General features: G+C 35.3%; 1 long non-coding RNA gene across 1 annotated transcript; it reads left to right on the forward strand.

The window, feature by feature from the left end:
• Positions 1-565: 565 nt before the first annotated feature.
• Positions 566-7,256, forward strand: LOC146685128 (uncharacterized). Its single transcript, XR_014917132.1, has 4 exons — positions 566-749; positions 2,472-2,504; positions 6,550-6,709; positions 6,929-7,256. It is a non-coding gene; the product is annotated as an uncharacterized LOC146685128 (long non-coding RNA).
• Positions 7,257-7,681: the final 425 nt, after the last annotated feature.

Raw genomic sequence — 7,681 nt, forward strand, 5'->3', positions numbered from 1 at the left:
AGACTATTTACTTGAGCAAACATGCAGTTGAGGATTTTTAGTAGATCAGACACACTCTACTGTATTAGAGAAAAGACAGTTAGTTACATGGAAGATGGAAGTTTTGGTTAATCAGATCCAGTAAAGCTCCTGAAGTATATTACCGATCTGTTAAAATGTTACTCTTCAAACTTGTGCCCTCAAATTATATAACCAGAAATAATTTATATTTTCTTTGAACTAGTGGAAAGGAGAGGGAATGGGGTCTTTCAAGCAGTCACACTTCAACTGTGAAACTCCCTTGTCCTTATGGTGTATTGACACTATTGAAACTTTTCAAAACCAGTCTAATGTTAGAAGAGCTTTTAGGTAAACTGTTATTCTTCTTCTTATCATTATTATATTTTTATTAATTATATTTTTATTATGATGTTGATTTGGGTGACACTTTTTGATAAATATTATATATTACTTTTTAAAACATATTAACCATCCCTATGCTTAAAAAACTTTTAAAAATAAAATTGTTCTTTTAAACTTGTGCATTGTTTGACTTTTAAAATTTTTGTATCAGGTGTAAAACGACTTTTTAAATAAAGTTGTTTTTAATGTGAGCAGCTCCTATTGGCTCGTTTAAAAAGAGGGAGGAGCAGATTGCACCGCCTAGCGTCTAGTCTTCGCGGTCTTTCGTCTGTTGCGCCTTTTCTCTCCCTGGTGTTTAAGAACGTGGAGGACAAAAGGATACCAAAGAATCGAAAACTATGACAAAGGTAAATACTTAAAGTTTGATACGTTTTCATCAATGGTTATTTTAGTAACTTTCTATAGTCGTCCTAAACGGTATAAGGGGGAGAAGCATAACATCTTTAGCTAGCAGGTAGAACTGGGTTAATTTGCTGCATTGTCTTTGGCAAACATAATTTAAAGTTAATTAAAAAACTCTTACTGCCTATATTCTACTCAATAAAGTTCATCTTATCTTATTCTGTTTTCATTGCACCATTCTCTCTATACAGTTTTTGAATTTACACACTATAACGTACACGGCAGTTTTTTTCTGTGCTTCTGCAACTGTTTCTTGGGTTTTCCTATAAGGTTTTTGTAATTAATTTAAAAAATTTATATTATTTTTTTGGCTTTAGTGGATTCCTGCTCAGCTAACTCGGCCATTATGCACTACCCAGTAAACAAAATGGCTGAACAGTATCTTAAATGTCTGAACATGAGCTAGTCATACCATGTTACGTAATATTCATGTGCAGTGTAGCAAGGTGATTGTTTAAATTACAGGAGTAGATGCCTGCAGCTGAAACGGTTTTCTGATCTGAATACGGTAATGTTACCAGATATGCATTGTACTATGGGAAAACGGTGGTGGATCAGTGTGTAAAAAGCCCCCAAAAGAAACACACAGCGTCTTTAGCTCAAACACTGTCTGATCACTCTCTTAGATACTGTGCTGTTCCATCTAGTTATTGGTTACTGAGAAATGTTAGGTCATTAATTAATTAAGAGAGTGCAGCTGTTCAGATCAGATGGTGAAGTAGGAAAATGCAGAACATGTTATTATAGCTGAATGCTGTGTAAAATACTAGTAATAAATCTAACTCCCATTTATGGCTTTTACTACTGTGGGGCTAAATAAAAAATTACAGACAATGAAATCTGCTACAATTACAAAGCTTAAGTTTAAAACAATTATTATATATTAAGCATTTTTTTGCTCTTTTTTTTTTTTAATTCTTTTTGCTAATAATGGACTCAATTTTATTATCAACTTCAAAGACCTATTAAACTTTTAAACCATTAAATCCAGGAAATTAGATGCCCGTAAATGTACGAGACCCTCTTTATGTCTAGTATCCCCAAATATTTAATAATCCTTTCTAAAAGTACACAAATTTTGTTCTTTTCAATTAAATATTGCATGTTCAATGTATTCTTGAGCAGGTAAAAATTCCACTAAATTAGTTTTTGCATATTTTTAAGTATAATCAAATTTTTATAGTTTGCGAGTACTTTTAATTTGGAGATTTTGCCACTTGATTTGAAGTTTGGATAGTGCTTTATAGTAATTTGTAAATGTTTTGAACTCATCTGGCTTCTTAATAATTTAATAAAAAATTAACAAGCCATGTAATAATTTGAAAACCACTAGGGACCACTTATAAAAAAGTAATTCCTTTTTTACTTAAAGGAATTTAGGATTTATGTCTGTCAAGTCATTTGTTCTGGCATAAGTCACCATTTTGATATATCTTCCTGTGACTTTAAAGTCTGTCAGCTAGTTAGGTACATTTTTGCACTGCTAGTGTTTTCTGCTTGAATTAGTCAGTTTATCATATAAACACATGCAGTGCCTTTCAAACTTTTAATTACACTGTTCATTTTGTGCATTAGTAAGAGAATCTTTTATATTGAATTATCCTGGGAAAAAACAAAAATGTTTGTATTTTCTCATGCACTTTCTTTCATTTCCTTATCACGTTTAGATTCTTCAAGATCACAAGCACCATCTTTGACATGTAAGTAACTTTCATATTATTTGTATTACTTATTATTATTATTATTATTATTTTTGAAAAGTGATGGTCTTTGGGGCATCCTTTTTTTTTTATTGGTATTAAGTATATATATTTATTTAGGCACAGGAGGCAATGATCTATTTTAAAATTTAACATTTATTTAATTTTCATCTTTTATGCTAACAATAATGCCAACAGTGTTCTCTTCACTTGACCCACAACTCTGACAGTTTTGGTCCTCTGCTCTCCTCACAATTGGCTGATTTCCATCTGAGCTGCTACTGTCAACTGCATTAAACTGATTTTACATTGCCTTGTTATTCTAATCTTTATCTGCGTTTTGGACTCCAAACATTCACACCTGCTGTTAGTAACCAGAGCTCACAAGAGTGTAAGGCGTGTAGTTCAATAAAGTGATCGATGTGTTCACTAGCTGATTTCAATAAACCGGTAACTTATCAAATCCATATTTTATAGGAAGTACATTACTGATAAAAGTGGTAATAAACACGGTAACCAATAAAAATTTAAATTTCCTGTTATAAAAAAAAATACTGCAGTGAGCTCGGTTTTCTAACACCAGGTGTGAACATCTACAGTCTTTAAGCGCTGGTAAAGATTTAAAAATAAAAGCATTCAATAACATAACATTAAACAGTAAATTAGTTTGATGGTGTTGACTGCAGCAGCTCAATGTTAATCAGCTGATGGTGATGGAAGCAGATGAGCGTTTTTCATCATGGTTGTTAGTGATGTGTTGGTCAAAACGAAACGGCTCTTTGAAGTGAACGACACAAGCGTGTTTTTTCTCTCTCTCTCACCCTCTCTCTCGCACTTTTTTTCCGCTTCACTCTGCACGCGAGCCTTGTGCTTTGCGCTGGGAAGAGGGGGGAGGGGCGGTTGTTACACACGCAGTAGCACAGTAACAGAGCAGGAGGGAGAGAGAGAGAAAGAGAGCCAGGGACAACAACGTCACATTAGAAAGGTATAGTAATCATCCACAACTATTTTCAATTGCGGATGATAAAGGATTCAGAAAGTTTATTCATGCAGGCCCATATGACAGAGAATGTGCATCTTCTGTTTGTTTTCATATTATAATTTATATTTAATTGTGTTGTGGTTTGCAGTGTTTTGTGTTGTTTCACTTTAAATTTGTTTAAAAGGAAAAAGCTGAAAATTTAAATAGTTAAAAGTTGAAATGTAAATAGTTGTTTTTTTTGTATTATATGATTTATTTATTACATTTTATGTGGAGAGAATAAATAAAAGTATATTTACGGTGGCTGCTAGAGACAAAGCACGTACAAACCCCAAAACACGTAAAAACTCCATAGCACGTACAAACTCCAAAGCACGTACAAAACACAACAGAAGTGCTCCAGGATGCTAGGCACAGTGTTGAGATTTTGTTACCTAGTGGCTACACAAGCCAGGAAGTACCAACGACCGGATTTGGTGTGTGGTAGTAACAGGTAAATGAACAGCTTTTGGAATTTTTTATGAATATATATGAGTGCTTGTGTATAAATACACAAAAAATACACATATGATTTCAATTGTGTAAATTAAGTGATCTAGATAGCTCTGTTTTGGAAGTTCAGTTGACGCTAGAAATGGGTTTTGGAGTTTGTACATGCTTTGTCTCTAGGGGCCACCATATATATTTATATATAAACATATATAAATAAAACCACATTTCTTTTTTTACATTAGTAATTCCTTTTGTTCATAATTTTATATTGTTGTTAATAATAAATTAATTAAAGCAACAAAACAACCTGAAGAGCCGGTTGGGAGCCGAAAGAGCCGGCTTTCTAAAAAGAGACGAAAATCCCATCACTAGTTGTGTAATATGCTGGTATTGATATGATCAAAAATGAACTGAGTTGTTTCGTATTCTATAGAAATTGTACATCTAATTAATAACAAGGCTTTCTGCTGATGTTATTAATTAAAAATTTATTGTTTTATTTTTAAGCAACAACTTTTTAGCATGCAATCAGTCCATGCTGTACAGGACAGATTTGTAAACTGTGCATACAAAAATAGACTATTTTACAAAATTGCTCTTTCAACAAATGTAAATCACAGCAGATTTTTTTTGTTGTAGGTGCACTGTCACAACTAGAAATGTGGGGGGAAGTCCTCAAAGTTGAAGGCAGAACAGGAAAATACATGGAAATAACAATTTTCCTTTAAATGGTAAATGGCCTGCATTTTTATAGCGCTTTTCTAGTCCCTAAGGACCCCAAAGCGCTTCACACTACATTCAGTCATTCACCCATTCACACACACAATCACACACTGGCGATGGCAAGCTACATTGTAGCCACAGCTGCCCTGGGGCGCACTGACAGAGCACATCAGTAAAGGTCGATCTGGATACTTGATAACTGTTGGTATAGGTATGACATGAATTTGAATCTCCATTATCACAGGTTTTAATTGGGAGGGAACATGCAGATATACAGGAGGACTATAAACAGCAATTCCTATTGCATACAACTGTTTTAGAAAATACCAACAACACTGTTAATTTATCACTTGCTGGTCTATAGACTTTACAGTGTGGATGGATGGAAAATCCATCTGGCTCCACTCTGGCTGAATTGGTGCTACAAACAACTCTGCGCTCGGCTTTCCTGGCTGTGTGTGGATTTATACTTACACATCCAAATTTTGACCCTATTTTTCTTCCTTTCAGCTGATTGGTCAATTTCATGTCAATCACCAATTAAACAATCCAATCAGAGAACATCTCCAGAAGTTGATTCTGTTCATCTGGACGTAGCATTTTCAGTGGGAGAAAATGCTGCAAGCGCTACGTCCAGATGAACAGAATCAACTTTTGGAGATTTACTTACCTGGATGATTGAGCATGCATCAAGACAATCAGAGAACAGATAGGTTTGGCTGTTGGAGGGCTGCATTACGGAGCTTCAGGTCCTGGAAGAATAAATTCCCTTTTACATACCAGACCAGCATTTTTCTTCATTAGCACGAAGGAAAACAGTCTGTGCGTGTCAGAGTTCTGTGGTTTTTGTGTCACAGGGCTTATAATATGTGTAAAAATCTGGCCAGGGACCATCACATCACACTGCTATCATATTTTCTGTTGCTATCATGTTTTTTTTCTGAGATGTTGTTACTTTTATGACAGATGTAACGAGAAATCTTCCAGAAAGTTAAATTTTTTATTCTAATCAAATATTTGATTCTGATAACAGATAAAGATTTTTTTTTTTACTTTTGTTCTGCTATTTCATAGTTTATACAAATTTTGGCCAATTCCTATTTATTTTAACCCTTTAGCCCCCAAAAAGTCGCCAGCGACAGGTTTTTCCAAACCTGTCTCGTCAAACCTGAGCTCTGCCAGGGGCCCAACACGCCTGGACTTTTAGAAGAAAAGAGATGTCCGAAAATAAACCACAGGGTCAAATACTTAATTTTGTTCAGTGTTTTAGAGTTATTAATTTGAATTGACTAATTTAAATATTTTATTCATGTACATTTTGATTGCCTTTAGTAAAAATGGCAAAATTTCAATTTCTTTTTTCTTTCTGTTATTAATCCTTGATTACATTCATATAGTATACAGTAGAGGAAAAAACCTACCAGACCTACCAGTTATCCTGCGTAACATTATTGGGGATAAAGGGTTAAGGAAGCGCAATTAATTTTTTTAGTTTAGCTTGTGTTTACTACCATTTTTTTTTTATCACCACACAGTAAACATTAAGTAATATGTAAAGTGTCCATTTATCCTCCATTCCGGTCCATTATCTTAAGCTTAGGCTGCTGCCCCTCGACCCAATCCGGTACTAAGTAGAGAGGCCCAGACTTCGCTCTCTCCAGGCACTTGGCCCAGCTCTTCCGGGGGAATCCCAAGGCATTCCCAGGCCAGCCGAAAAACATAGTCCCTCCAGCATGTCCTGGGTGTTCTGGGTCTCTTCCTGGTGGGACGTGCCCAAAACACCTCACCAGGGAGACATCCTAACCAGATGCCAGTATCTAATCTGTCCTTTTTGTATGTTCCCCTCAGGTTGCCATGGTAGCAGATACAGGGGAAACAAGTGTAGACGATGCCACAAGAAGGATGATGAAATTCCTCATATCACCTGAGCTGGCTGTGGAGTACAACATGCTTGGCCGACATGGGGAAAAAAAGTTCAGAGATTTGCGTCTTTTTAATGTTGTGTATGGTAAGTTAGTTTCACTTGAGACATTTGAACTTTAGAAAACTAAACTTTTTTAATAAAGTGTTTGAAAGTGTAACTGAGATTGGTTATCATGCAATTTGTATATATTTTTTGAGGCAATAAAGTGAAATAAACATTGTTCTTTGAAAATCATCACCAAATGAAGTAAGCTAAGATTAACTTTACTTTGGCTTGCCCGTTTTTCTTCTTCTTCATTTGCAGAGGCACTGAAGAATTATTTAACATCAAAAGTCAACTTGCAAGAAGCAGAGAAGGCTCTGTCCAAGTGGTTCAGTGGAGCTAAAGACAGAGGAGGACCGAGGGCTGCAAGGGTACAAAATAGACTTACGGCTCTGTAAAAAAACAAACCCTGCTGATTCAAGATAAGCTTTTGAGTTTTCCATCTGACTTTTTCCCCATGTTGCTACAGTTCCAAATATCTAAGGAATTTTGCTGTAGTTTGACATTTCTAGTTTTTAAACGTTTACGCACTTTGGAATACAGTTACGTAAAATCACAGTTGTTGGACAAAATAAATGTGAAAAATGTTGTTTTGTGTACCCTCGTGATTTTTGAAATGGTTTTATTTACAAACTAGATTTTGTTTGCGGTCAGCTTTAATATATTTGGTGTCTTTGTGTCACAGAACCCGTATTAGCCGTCTGAAAAATTGATTTTGTGACTGTTTTACTACATGGGGCCCACTCAGTGCCAGAACTTAGTCAATTCAAACTAGAAATAAGATGCAAATACAGAACCCACTGCTAATGCCATTCCAACTTTTTAGCTCATGTTTTCCTCATGTTGTACCCACTAAGAACTTGAAAAATGGGGCCTAGGTGGGTTTCAGTGTACTTTGCCCAGTTGGGGTCCATTTAGTTCCCAGATTTTACCAATATAACACCGAGATGGGCTTATAAAATGGGGCCATTATGGAACCCGCGGACAATCCCACTTAAAACCCACTTTTTAGCC

Source organism: Copadichromis virginalis, linkage group LG20 (genome assembly GCF_057382275.1).
Source record: "Copadichromis virginalis isolate Kocher_CV1m ecotype Utaka linkage group LG20, C_Virginalis_male_GT1.1, whole genome shotgun sequence".
Lineage (NCBI taxonomy): Eukaryota > Metazoa > Chordata > Actinopteri > Cichliformes > Cichlidae > Copadichromis > Copadichromis virginalis.